Consider the following 13,930-nt stretch of genomic DNA (forward strand, 5'->3'; position numbering starts at 1 on the left):
CTGTTAATGTTTGGAAGGTATTGTTCGATCTACGTTGGGCATGTTTACGGTCAATTACGTACAGATTTTTCATTCATATCTGGTATGTTTTCGGCCGATATTCGGTTTGAAAAAGGTGCACTATTGGGCATCTTGCCAATCTATGCTAGTGGTCATTTTTAACCAGCTTGTAATCTATTTTCAGTAGGTTTTTCTTTTACTTTTCGGTATTTTTTCAATCTGTGCCGCCGGTTATTTATCGGTAAACAGTAAGTCAATTTTTATGTCTTGAATCTACTTTTGTTTGTAATCTGTTGTAAGTATGATTTCGGTCTATGTTGAATGTGGTTGCGCATGTTTTCATTCAGTCTATGCCGGCGGTCATTTTTCGGTACGCATTGAGTCTATTTTTATGCCTTCAGTCTACTTATGTTTATAAGCTGTTACATCCTTGATTTTGGTCTATGTTGAATGTGGTTGCATTCAATTTCCGGCAGGTTCTCAATCTATGCCGGCGGTCATTTTTCGGTACGCAGTGAGTCCATTTTTATGTTTTGAATCTACTTTTGTTTGTAGTCTATTGTAAGCATAGTTTCGGTCTATGTTGAATGTGGTTGCGATCAATTTCCAGCAGGTTTTCCATCTACTTTCGACATGTTTTCAATCTATGCCGGCGGTCATTTTTCGGTTCGCTTTGTGTCCATTTTTATGTTTTCAATCTACTTATGTTTGTAGGCTGTTTAAAGCATGTTTTCGGCATATGTTGATTCAGTACAGTTTTCACCTATTTTCGGCATATTTCGGTCCACATTTAATATAACTGGGGTTCATTTTCCGTATGCTTTGGATCACGTTGGCGGTCAATTTTCAGTAGATAAGGTTTGAGTTCATTTTCAGCATGTTATCGATCTACTTTTTAAATTTGTTCGTCATTGGTTTGAATCTTGGCTGAATATGTTTTTCCGGCATATTTAAGTACGTTTATGGTACAATCCTAGCACATTTCCCAATCCTGTCATTTAGGCATCTGTTTGATCTGCATCTAATTATATGTATATGTACAACCTAACAAGGCTTATTACGTAAATGAATAGACATGTAGAAGGGTTTTACAAAGAAGGGAAGAAATAATGCGCAAAATAAAATCGATAGTTAGGCGACCTAAAAAGGATAAACAGTATTACTCATCTGGCAATTATTTTTTGTTTTTCTTTTATACATTGTACAAACACACACACACATACACACACGGGAGTGTATGCACGCATATGGTCGATCTGCCCTTAACCTACCGCCCTCGCGTCAATATGCACCCCAAATTTGCATCCCGACCGCCCCCGTTTCGCGTCCCTCCGCCGGCACCACCCCCCGCCGTCTCGTAACAACCTGCATGAATGAAAGCTACAACCGAAGCATCTTGGACACCCATGAAAGCACGCACGGGCGACGTCGCCGTCGTCGGTCGACGCCTGCTACGATTTCGCGAAACAAAACGGCGCGGAGGAACTCCTCCATCGTTCATCATCATCATCATCATCATCAGCCAAGTCGTCCACCGATCAGTATTTGTTTGTGTGTGTGCGTTTTGTGCTTTACGTCGGTCGTCTCCTCGTCGGCGTCGTCGCCGTCGAACCGCGATAACCACGGCTGGCCGCGGTCGCGCTCGCCGTTGGATTTACCCACGAACATGAAAACGTCTCTCGACAATTGTTGTCCGCATTTGTTAAAGAATGTACCTATTCACGAAGTGAACCAATATAATTTCAGGATATAACTGAATTTTTCGGCCTGCAGTGGTGGGGGGCGTGTAGAGGGGATGAACTGAGGTTTTACGCTGAAATTACAACTCAGTCGGCTTTGAACCGCACGTTGGGACGTCGATCCCGCGCACACAAAAGCTCTTAACATTTGTCACATCACTTCAGAGCGCCTGTTTTCATTCGCCAGTCTTGGGTTTATGGAAAAGTTCGACACGTGCGTGCGTCCGTGCGGTGGAAAAAGCTGTGCGAACATTTTCCGCGCTCGCGCTACTTCGTCGCATCGCTTCGCGGCAAACAGCGATGTTCTTCTACTTGGATGGACTTTGAAACGAAATTTTCCTATTTAAAATAACACCTCTGCGTGTTTCGTTGTGCCGCAGCAGCAGTTACCATCTTAATGGTATCGAAAGCAAACAATTTTTTTAAGGACAATAAATCGATTAAGTTTTCCCGAACTTTATTCGGTCGTAAACGATATAGTTTGTGATTGTTAAATTGACAACAACATTTGTAATATAATTTAGCAACAATCGAATGGTTTTTATGTGTTACTTACCAAAATATTAAATAATAAACCGAGTGACTTGTTCTATTCATCAAAAAAATACCTACATAATTAATTTTGTTTGTGTGTGAGTTTTGTGGATGACATTTTATTGTTTTTGTGGACTTAGGGGATGAAATTTGTACCCCGCGATATCAGCCAATTGCTCACCTAAGGTATGTTGGTAGTTGTTATAGTTTGACGCAAGTTTTCTGGGAAATCACCGGCTAAAGGTTTCGAACAAGAAAATAAAACGAAAATATGATGACGGTTTTAATTGTCCGATAAAAGCAGTGGAATAATTTTGTACAATGAAAATTGGGGGGTATACGGGAACATTCGGTTGATTTAATTAACCAACTAGTGTTGAAGGTAGACGCTTTTTCTTCGATAACATTTAACACTGTTCGAATTTCCCGGTGGGAATTCTTGTAGGAAATTTTCTTAATTTGTTAATTTTTTATTGACTTACCGATGATAGTCTGATATTAAAAAATTCGCACATTTGCAATTTTCTGAGTGATATTTATTTGGTATTAATTAAAGACGTGTTGTGCAAGCAGAAAAAGTGCTCGACTAGCTTCCTATATCCGCTCTAAATCGTTTCACCTAAACGCTTATTCCATTACGATAAAAAATTAAAGTGCTGATGTAAACAAATTTGCAAATACCATTTGCCCTCGTTTATAAAAATAGTATTTCGTATAAACGAGTGAAGTTTTTCGAATTGTCAGCAATATTTGAAAACCGGAGAGAAATAAAAATTTTAAATCATGAATTTTTCCCAAAAAAAAAAGTTTCTTGAACGAATAAAATGTGTATAAATAAGTGAAATTTAGTTTGCGTAATGTAAGATTTTTTTTTTAAATGTTTCCAATCAAAGTTAATCAATCAATGTTTAATCATAGTATATTCAAAATTTTTGAGGTTGTTTTTCAATTGTCTCTTCTCATTGATATTTTCTAATAAAATTTTATAAATTAAATAATTTGCCTCTTGTTACAAAGTTAATTTAGTCATTAATGGGTATATGTATATTATTCATAATTTAATTAAAAACGTAGGCAATTACATGCTGTATTTTGTCCTTTTAAACGTCTGCATTGCAATTTATCTAAATTATTTATCTAACAGATGCAAATGCATAAAGATTAGTAAATAGCAGTTACCTATAATATGGAAAAAGAAAATTGATTTAAAATGAATCTGACGAGGAAACTTTTATTTGCATTTTGCGTAAGTACTATACCTACCACTACTACTTATTAAATATTTAATATATTGTTAAAACTCATCTACTATTGCAACATTATCATTCAAGGGTATATTTTGTTTATTCAAAAGTCGTACCGTTTCTCCTAAATAATTCACGCAAGTTTTTTTCTCTCTTAAAGAAACAATGTACCTAATTATCACCCTGCAAGCACTTACTGTAAATACACTTAAAATCGTTAAAGTTTAACACTAAACTCCACTGATTGGCGCTAAAAACAACCGCACATTCCCAGTATTGTGACCATTCAATTATTTGTTTGTACTGCCCACAGAATGTTTATAATGCATTTAACTAAAAAGGTAAATTATCTTTTTAAACTACCCAACAGGCGTACGCCAGTGTCCGAATGCATACAGATATTTATTTATTTATTTTTGTTCATGCATGTACTCCTTTTGTTTACTCAAAACAAAAAAAAATATTTTATGAAGAAAACAATTTTGCACATCCCCAAATTGTCCTTGGAAGGACTTAACCACGACTACATTCACTTCGTTCGTGTTGTCTTTTCGTACCGTAGCTTTACTATTTTAAGCATAAAAAAAATATACGGTCATTAATTTATAGATCGCCGGGATAACAAATTTTAATTTATTTAATTTTAAATTCATTCGAGGGTATCCTTCGGGTTATTTGGTGGCATTTGCGGTTTTCGAAAGCACAACAAATAATATTTTCTACACCAGCATAAAAGCACTGATTTATAATTGCAACTGCTGATATAACCAGAAGTTGCAGGGGTCATAAAACAAAGCAATTTTAAGAAATTCTCATCAGTTATAGATTTTACGTTATGAATATTTAGCTACTTGATATAATACAGAAGATTGGTATCTTCTAGTTGTTGATGCGCATAAGTAATTAATTTTTAGAATTTTTTAATCGCGGTATTGTGTCTTTATCTATTGATTTTCCTTGGATATAAATTTGGTCTCTCGCAGGGGAATTCCAAAGCTTATGTTTAGTACATGTACAAAACTAAAAACTTTTAAGTACATTACTAAAGATTCTGCAGTTAAGAACAAAAATCATTGTTAAATTAATAGCAATAGTAATTTATGAATTAAGTACTGGGTAATTCCCACAGTTCTCCGATTAGAGAAACCCCCGCGCTTATAAAACTAATATTTTTAATTCCTTTATCGCTTATCACTCACTATGGGTTGATTTTGTTGTATATTTTATTTTTGTTGTCATTTTCGAATTGTTATTGAAAGAAAAGATTGCGATCATTAATCGCGTCTAATTGACGCCAAAGTATGGTATCTTCAAACAAACACATTTGAACGCAGTGGCCCTCAGAGATCTCAAAAGGTTAATAAGAAAATTACAATTACAAGAATATACGGAAAAAAAAACAACTTACCAACATTGTGTTGTGTTCTACTCGTAACTATTCTTGTTGTCCATATTATTCCATTACTCCAATACCTGTCGAAGAATTGGAAAAAACAAAAATTAAAATTATAGAAAAAATCAAATGATTAATTATAAATACACCCTGATTAGTTATTCTTTTAGTATATTTAGAAAATTACTAATGAAATTCAAAGTATATGGTAAGATTTGCCGAAAGTTTAAGTTACTTTGTTTCTTTTGCTGTTGTAATCTATATTTACGGAATATTATTGTACTTTTACTGACCTCTATCGGTCATCAACCACCACTAATCGTAAGTGTAGGTAATCTACTTGATATGCCATAGTGCAATAGGTAATCTAATATGATAATTATTCTGCTGAAAAATTGTACTTATTAATTCGTCCACGATTAGTTCAAAGATTCGCTCCGAAGCTTCTGTATCTTTATCCCACATCGAAAATACGATCTTGTTTGCAAAGGCTGTCGTAAAAAACTCGATGATCGAATCGGACGGTTAAAAACTTGATCTGCTTATTCTTCCACAAACATTGTAACAAACAATTTCACGCGTTTAGCAACAACGCCTACATGCACGGTTGTTCCATACGTCGGTTTTTATTGTTATTATTATTAAATCGCCAAAAATCGCTCGCTCGCTCGCTCTCGATGCGATAAAAACCTAGGAAGTTTGCCGACGAAATAATAGCGCCAAGACCTTGCCGTTATTATTATTCTTGAAACTCGTAAGTTAATTTAAAATAGATACATTAATTGTTGCTCTAAACTGTGTTTGCTTAAAAATTTTACGGGTACTTTTTCGAAGGTTAACCAGATCAAAAAAGAAAAAAAAGATTATAAGTAATACGTTCATCACACACATGAAAATTAGCTTTACATATAAAGCTGCAAGATGAACTATTAAAAGCATATCTATTTCTCTATCCGCTAGAAGGAAAGAAAGTGACTAGTCCGAATTAAGCTGAGGATGAGCTATGTATTCCTATTTTTGAGAGTAAGAACTCAGTAGAGCTAGCAGATACTTTCATACATACCCTGGATTCTTAAGAAAAGACGTGACGATACGCGATAGAAAGATCAGGAAAGTGAGAATAGAAATACGTTCCACATCAGTTCATTTTTATTATTAAATCTATAAAATCTAATGCAAATTAAAAAATAGATAGATTTTGTCACATTCCAGTATATTGGAATTTGGATTTTATGCTTCCATTATTAGTTTGGTTGAACGGTTTCAACCGTCTCGATGAAAATCTATTGGCAAAAAGTTACACATTTTTATAAATTTGGAACAAGATTTAATGATTGCTAGGGTGGTTTATTTAATGGAAAATAGCCGTAAGATTAGACACTAGCCACAAGATCATACACATAACCTAAATCGATAAATCGATTCATCAAAATTTTCCTATATTGTAAATCCAAAGCCGTGTTCTCCATATTCTTCTTTTGGCAAATACTTATCCTTATCCAGAATAACAGCGGCATTCATTAAATTTTCTTTGGACCACATGCATATACCTATATACTTCAGTCAGTTTCACATTACGGGCTTCTGTAGTCTTCTGATATGGAAAGGAAACGCAATGTTCAACTGTTAGTATTACCAAAATGTATGGAACGTTTACTAAAATGGAAATCAAATGTATAGTGCGAATCGACCTTAACGCTTTCACGTCCAGCGTTATTTGAATCCTGATGTTCAAGCTTGACGATTGAAAGTCCTTTGTTGCGTTTGAATTAAGACCCAGTCTCTACGTTTCCTGAGGATGCTAACTGAAGCTACTGACGAAGCATCGGATAAACGACTCCATTGATGTATGTATGTATTTTACGGTGTCTCAAAGCGTTGTTATTAGTTCAAATTACAAATGGGAATCTAACGACGCTTTTGACTTGAAAGCTCTTCCACAAACGTGGCAAATAAAACCCAAACCTTTCGAATATAATTTCATGTGTTTTTTGAGCGTAGACCTCACAGAAAAACATCTATGACATGTGCCACAACTGTAGGGCCTCTCTCCAGTATGAGAACGTTCATGGGCAATCAGAATAGAATATGCAACAAATTTCTTGTTGCAACAAGCACAATAAAACATCTTTTCACTATTATGAATGAAAACATGATTATTAAAAGCTGTCTTGTATGTAAAACGTTCGCATTTCTCACACTGGTATGGAGTCTCTCCAGTGTGTAACCTAATTTGACTTCTTAGAACATCTATAATTGCAGTAACTACATTTAAATGATTTATTTCTTTCATGGATATTCATGTGTATTTTAAAATCTGCACTAGTCTTAATGCTATTGTCACATAGAGTGCATAGATGAGGACTTCTATCATGATTCCTTACGAAAGGAATAAAAGCGTCAAGCCCAAATATCAAGCACTTGTTTGAGATTTAGTCTGTTCATATTTTCATCCATTTCAAATGGATTAGCCGATACTCAGCAGTCAAATTTACGAAAATCATCGAAAGATAACAAGTTTTCGTATTAAGAGGTTTTCATACATTAAATTACAATGTCAATTTTCATGGTTTTCCATTAATGAAATTCTTATTACCTATAAGAGATGTATGACAAGAAGAACTTACCGAGTGAAATGGCTTGATTATACGGCTGCTGTTTTGCAATCCCGTGCCTTGTTTCTGTCTTAGTAACTCAACACTGATTTCGCAAAAAAGGAAACTATATAGTGATGTAGTTAAATTGAAATTAGCATTCAAATGACTCGGCTATGATCTTTCACTTGTAATTTAAACTTCAATATAAATAGTCAAAATGATTTATAGTCGCGAACATTATGCATTTCTTTGAATTTATTTAAACATTACATTTATGCAAAGTAACAAGGTTAGTCTGCAGCGCGCACACACATTTATATAAAAACAGGCACACATGCACTTTAACAACAATGTAGACTCGGTGTCCCGATATTATTATTGTTATTACGCGTAGGCTGCGGCATGGTGTTGATAAATTTATCCGTTTTACCATAGTAGAAGTGGGTTCTGTTAAAATAATGACTACGGATTATCAGAAATATTAAAATCAGTATTACATACATTTATGTTTATGTAATATTATTCGTTATATTTTTGTTATAATTATACATTATGTCATTCTTGGTTGCAATATAGAAATGTAATTTTGTGGAACAATTGCATAGTAAATCTCCACGCATTTGAATACATATTACCATTTACCAGTTCCAGTTTTTGTCAAAATATTGTTACCACACGATTCTTCATAGAATTCTAAGCAATTTTGTTTTTTTCATTTTTCGAATATGATCTATAACAATCGAGTAATCCACGATTAAAAGTTAACCAATCACAGCGCGCCTCATTCGCTGCAACGCGAAGCAGCCGAATCACAGCAAACAATTGAAGTATACGCTGCACTTACTTCCGCTTGCAGCAAAGATAGCACACTTTGATTGGTTGATTAATTTAACTTTTAATTGTTGATAACTCGCTTGTCAAGTATCGAATCGAAAAACTGCAAAGGAAACTTTTTCTTCTAATTTCACAAAGAATTGAACGGTGAACATTTTTAGAACGTACGTGTAGTTTGAGATCTGAAAGTTTTTGCGTACTTATTTAATCCTGTATAACATTGATAGTAAACTGCAAAACCGGTAGAAAATAGCCATTGGTTCTGCTATTAATTAATTATCGATGTCGTGCCAGTTATAAGAAGTGAAATCCTCCAATGGTCGCTGATTTTAGGCGCGGCGTTAGAACTAGTTCTGCGCTGTGACCGACTTCATAAACTATTAGTCTATTGCATAGGGATATGATCAACTATAATTTTTCATCATCGTATTAGAATTAAAATGGCAACTTAGTGCGCTGTATTATACATACATATACCGGTAATAATTAATGTTACTTGTTCCTACGTAATGACGGGTAGGCATTACTGATTCTCGAAACGTTTTATCACATTATAATACAGTCATTTGGTAGTTTTGCTTGGAAAGTTTTCCGATAGTTTTGAAAATTGGTAATTTTATAGATTTTGAGGTGCTCATTCCGAATTTCGACTTTGCCACTTCGTATTTTTGCCGCTCGCGCCGCCATATTGGAAAAATGGCGCCAAAAAGCAGTTTTTTGACAATATCTCCTTTCCGACTCATTTTACGATAAAAACAGTTATATACAAAATGAAACTAGAGACAATTGCCTACAATTTTTGTATCTACCTAATAAAATACAATTAGGAAAAAAAAACAAAAATAAAGCAGGGATTTTGAGACCAATACCAAGACTGGGATATCATAAAGATAGACGATCAAGAACATAACGTTTTTATGGTAAAGTTTCAACATAAGTATTCATTTGTTTCTTATCCTAATGTTACGTTACTCCTAGAAGGCTGCAATTTGTTACTAAATAAAAAAAGAAAAAATATCACTCAGGAAGGTATAATGCTTTCTTGTGGTTGGACCAAAAATTGATGTGATAGAGGAGTAACAATTTCTAAGAAATTTTGTGTAGTTTTTGCGTATACTTTAGGGGCGGTGCCATGTTAGTTTCGTGGAATGTTCATTAAGGAATACCGAAGCTGCCGCTCTTAGGATAATCTCGCGAGTATGGATAAATGAATATTGCATCGGAAACAATGGAGTTCAACAAACGGACAAAACGGCATATCGGGCGGATAACTTTTACGGCGTGTTTTCTACCTATAATACCGATGTATTGGCGAACGCGCGGCCACGGCCAATTACGTACAGATTCACGGAAAAGTGGCGTTTAAATTAAATTAAAAACAACGGACGACACCGGCGGCGGCGCGGCGGCGGGATGCGACCGAAAGAAACGAATGAAAGCAAGGAATAACATGGCCTTAACAATGATGACACTGCGGGCTCTTTTAGAAAATGTTACAATACTTTCTACAATTCTTTTGAGCTATCACAAATTGTACTACAAATTTTGTATTTGCTGTCTTTTTGAAGTAAGTGTTGACTAAAAATTGTATTAGGAAAGAGCCCCTACATACGAGCAGTTTCCTTGAAGTAACCTTGTAGTCACAGAAATGGAACAGACTAACTTAAATGCAATTAAAAAATTGCGAAAAATGTTCAACAAACAAACTCTTGCCGACACTCCTGTAGGAAATGTCAGAGTTGACGACAGGCCCAAACCTGGACCAGTAGTGTCAATGTTCTGGCAATCTTCAGGGACCAAGGTTCGGTGCATTAACATTTCGCCATCTTTAATACAGTACTGGACAACCAATTTTAAAGCGCCAAAGATCGGTACATTAACGTTTCGCCAAGTTTGAGTGCGCCAAGTATAGATTTCTCCAAAATTGGACCAATGTTCAAATGCCAAGGTTTGGTGTATATTAACGTTTTGCCAAGTTTGGTTCAATATTGGACAGACTACTATAGCATTGATCTTGTTCATTGGTATTGGCATCAGCTACTCTGCTTGCGCCTAAGTGACAAACCAGGTATTAGCCATGCTTGGTCCAATATCAGACAACCTTGGTCCATGTTTGAACCATATGCTTGTTGAGAGCTCTCTCCTGGCGATCCTTTAACTAATGTGATACCACTTTTCATTACCGTGTAATCTTGCTCCTGTTGTAACTTCGTACATAGTTATAAAAATGTCTTTTTCAGTGTATGTAGGCACTTTCAATAAGATGCCAGAACTATCAATACTCATATGAATATTATTGAAAAATTTTGTCTGTTGCTCTCTCAAATTAGCAAATTGTCAATCAAAATGTCTTCCACTTAGAGTACGTAAAATAACGTCATTTTTTGCTTTATTTTTGACATTTAACTGAGGACCTAAATGTCTACAAAATTCATGTTCACCTGACCTGAAAAAGCAACTATCCAGTAGCTGTTGTGGGGTGTGATGAACAATTTTGTTGCTCATAACAAAAGTTGACAATGCGCATGGTTCTGTAAGTTTTGATTGACAGTTTTAGTTACTAGTTATAGTTTATGTTATTTGTATTTGTTAATGACTCTTTTTAATTGTCAATTTTTCATAAGAAAAATCGTTTTATAAATGGCATGATAAAATATGTCTAGCGCCTCCACCATTTTTGGGATTTTGAGAGTTCCAATAATTTATTAGAATAGTTTTCCAAGAGCAGAGGATAATTTCAGGTAGAGAAAACACTTTCACATTGGTGGAAAAAGTATATTATGCATTTTTGTTCATACGATATAAAAAAACAATACCGACAAAGAAACGCGTTATTTCTAATTTGGATGAAGCTTTTGCCTTACTTGTATTTGTTCGTTATAGTTTTATTTACTAATTATTGCAACTAATATAAATCCGTAATTTCTACAATACGTACTTATACCTACTGTATATTATTTGGAAAACGAATTCTTGTATAAGAATTTGAAAACGTTTCGAGCGTCTTAATGACGTCTATAAATCAGACGCGGCTTCCATAATGCACCGGAATCCAACAGGTATGCTGTCTCTGACAGTTTTATAAAATCTCGCATACAACGCGAACGACGAACGCTGTCTGTCCGTCGTGCACCTTGTACATTCATCGGAGTCGTATACAGGTAAGGCAAAATGTTCATCAGACAAATTAAACTCTTTTTCGGCGCACGAAATACCGAGACAGAAGATAGATTTGTAGATGATAATAGCAGCAGTGGCAACATCTAGTAGGGAAGAGTTAGAGTTAGGCTTAAATAAAATGGAAGAGATATTGACAAAACAGTATTGTGTGAAAATAATTAAATATAAAACAAAAATACTGGTATACCGGGGAAGAAAAAGTAGGAAAAGAGTGAATATAAATGTAGGAGAGATTTTTGGTATTTAGAAAGTCAGATAACTCAGTATGGAAGGAGCAGTAGGATAAGCCCAGGGTCGAATCGCCTTTGATAAAAAAGGTCCACTTTTTCGGGAATGGTCAACTAAGAAATTCGAAAAAGATATGCCTGGAACGCGGTGCTGTACGGGTGCGAAACATGGACGGTGGGCGAGGCGGAAAAGAAAGGGTTAGAAGCGTTCGAAATGTTGTGTTACAGACGAATAATGAGGATACTGTGGGTAGAGAAGGTTATAAAGGAAGAGATATTAAAAAGAATAGGAGAACAGAGTACTCTATGGAAGTCAAAAAGTGCTAGGCGAGATAGGTTGGTAGGACACCTACTCAGGAGGCATGAATTAGATACATATTAGAACCAGAAACATCAGGAGTTAAGAGGAGTGGATGTAGACGTAGAGTGCAAATAGTTAAGGATGTGGGTTGTTCTAGTTTTAGGGAAATGCGAAGATTAGCTCAGGATAGGAAAAAGTGGAGGTGCTTGCCCACCCAGTCTTACAATACCAATGTATGTTTCGGGATCTATTCATTCATAATACAAAAGCCAAGTGCTCAGTCTGTTCAACGAATTCCAATATTATAATAAACAATATATAAACTACACATGTGTACATATATGACTGTGCATGAGTATGAATGTGTGTGGATAGCGCCTCGCCCCGTTTGTCGTTAACCCATACATACGCATCACCACACACACACACACCATAACAAGCGTAAAGACGAGAATTCCTCAAATAGTTCTGCTTGCTGTATTACCCACCGTGCGTTCGCCCACGTGCTATTGCACTTAATAAGCTTGTAAACAATATGTAATACATTTTATTTTTATATGTATACAATATACCTAGACCATAGCGAACCGAGATACGTAGATAGAAGCGAAGACAGAACACTGTAAACTTTGGAAAGATATTGTTTAGAATCAGTTATTTAGCAATAAGTTGAAGACGTTTTTAAGCTGTTTTTTTTTTTGGAATTATACATCAGCATTACTGCTATTGACTCTTTAAATTTGGCCAGAAGATGCAAGGTTGTGTGAGATGTCCATCACGTATATAGACAGACCATTAGGTTTGTCAGGCAGGGACCTTTGTGATACTACACTTAAGCACCTATGTTTCGGTTTGGCTATTAATCTATCGGTCTCTCGACCGAGCAGCATTGCCTAAAGGTTTAAATCAGAGCCGGACAAACTTTAACTTCGCAGGAGCCGCTACATGAGGTTAGTTTCAGTCACTCCATACCCTTCAATGAGTATGAGAGAGTAAGCAGTAATGAATAATTTTGTTTTGTCTTTTTCTTCTCCCTTCCACTCCCATATGAAGCCCGTTTATCCCGTAGACGAGCGAAGCCACTCTCGCAACTTAAATAATACCTTCGAAAATTTTCGTTACTACGTTCGCAAAACTATTGGGTTTGGCTATGGAAGAGGAGACTCATCTACGAAATGGAAGGGATAAGAAAAGGAAAGAATCATCTCTCTCGCACTTGCAGGATCAATGAGGAGCTACTTGGTTAACCTTGAGGATCACTCGGGATGCAAAAAATCCGAGTTTGCCCGGTTCTGGTTTAAATCATTGCTTACATTCGGTAGGATGCTATCAGTTCTCAGTCAACCCTCGTCCAACTTTTTCTGTGGTTTCCGTGGATCACTTAAGGGCAGTAATGTTCCACACAAGCGAGTGGCGAGCTTCTTCAGATGCAGCATTACCTAAAGCATGCAGTCTGCCCTCTTCCAACTTTATCTGTAGTTTCCGTCAATCACTTAGGGGCAGTAAAATTGCAGCTTCTTCATATGTCTTTCCATCTCTAATCCAGCATCAGAGATCAATGGACCCCTGAATAAGCTTACCACTCGTGATAGCGATAGCGTTAGAAAACAATTCCAACCGACGATGACCTTTAGACTCGAATCAGGACACAACCACATCTACAACAGGCCGCGAAAATCTTTACCAATTCGACACCGAGCGGCATGGCCTAGAGGTCTAGACCATTGCTTAGCATTCGGGAGGACGCCGGTTCGATTCCGGGTCCGTCTGCCTTGGTCCAAGTTTTTCTGTGGTTTCCTTGGATCGCTTAGGCGAATGCTGAGGCAGTAATATTCCACAGATAATCTTTCACTCTCTTCTGTCTTCATTTCGTCCGTCTCA

The 13,930-nt window shown here is 36.0% G+C and overlaps 1 protein-coding gene across 1 annotated transcript in view; it reads left to right on the forward strand.

The window, feature by feature from the left end:
• The first annotated feature begins 1,540 nt into the window (after window positions 1-1,540).
• Window positions 1,541-13,930, forward strand: part of LOC112905644 — a 135,835-nt gene continuing 123,445 nt past the window's right edge. The window contains exon 1 of the mRNA XM_025978444.1: window positions 1,541-2,459. The gene's annotated coding sequence lies outside the window, so the exon portion shown is untranslated. The remainder of the gene's footprint in view (window positions 2,460-13,930) is intronic.

The sequence above is a fragment of the Agrilus planipennis genome, unplaced genomic scaffold (assembly GCF_000699045.2).
Source record: "Agrilus planipennis isolate EAB-ADULT unplaced genomic scaffold, Apla_2.0 scaffold6, whole genome shotgun sequence".
Classification (NCBI taxonomy): domain Eukaryota; kingdom Metazoa; phylum Arthropoda; class Insecta; order Coleoptera; family Buprestidae; genus Agrilus; species Agrilus planipennis.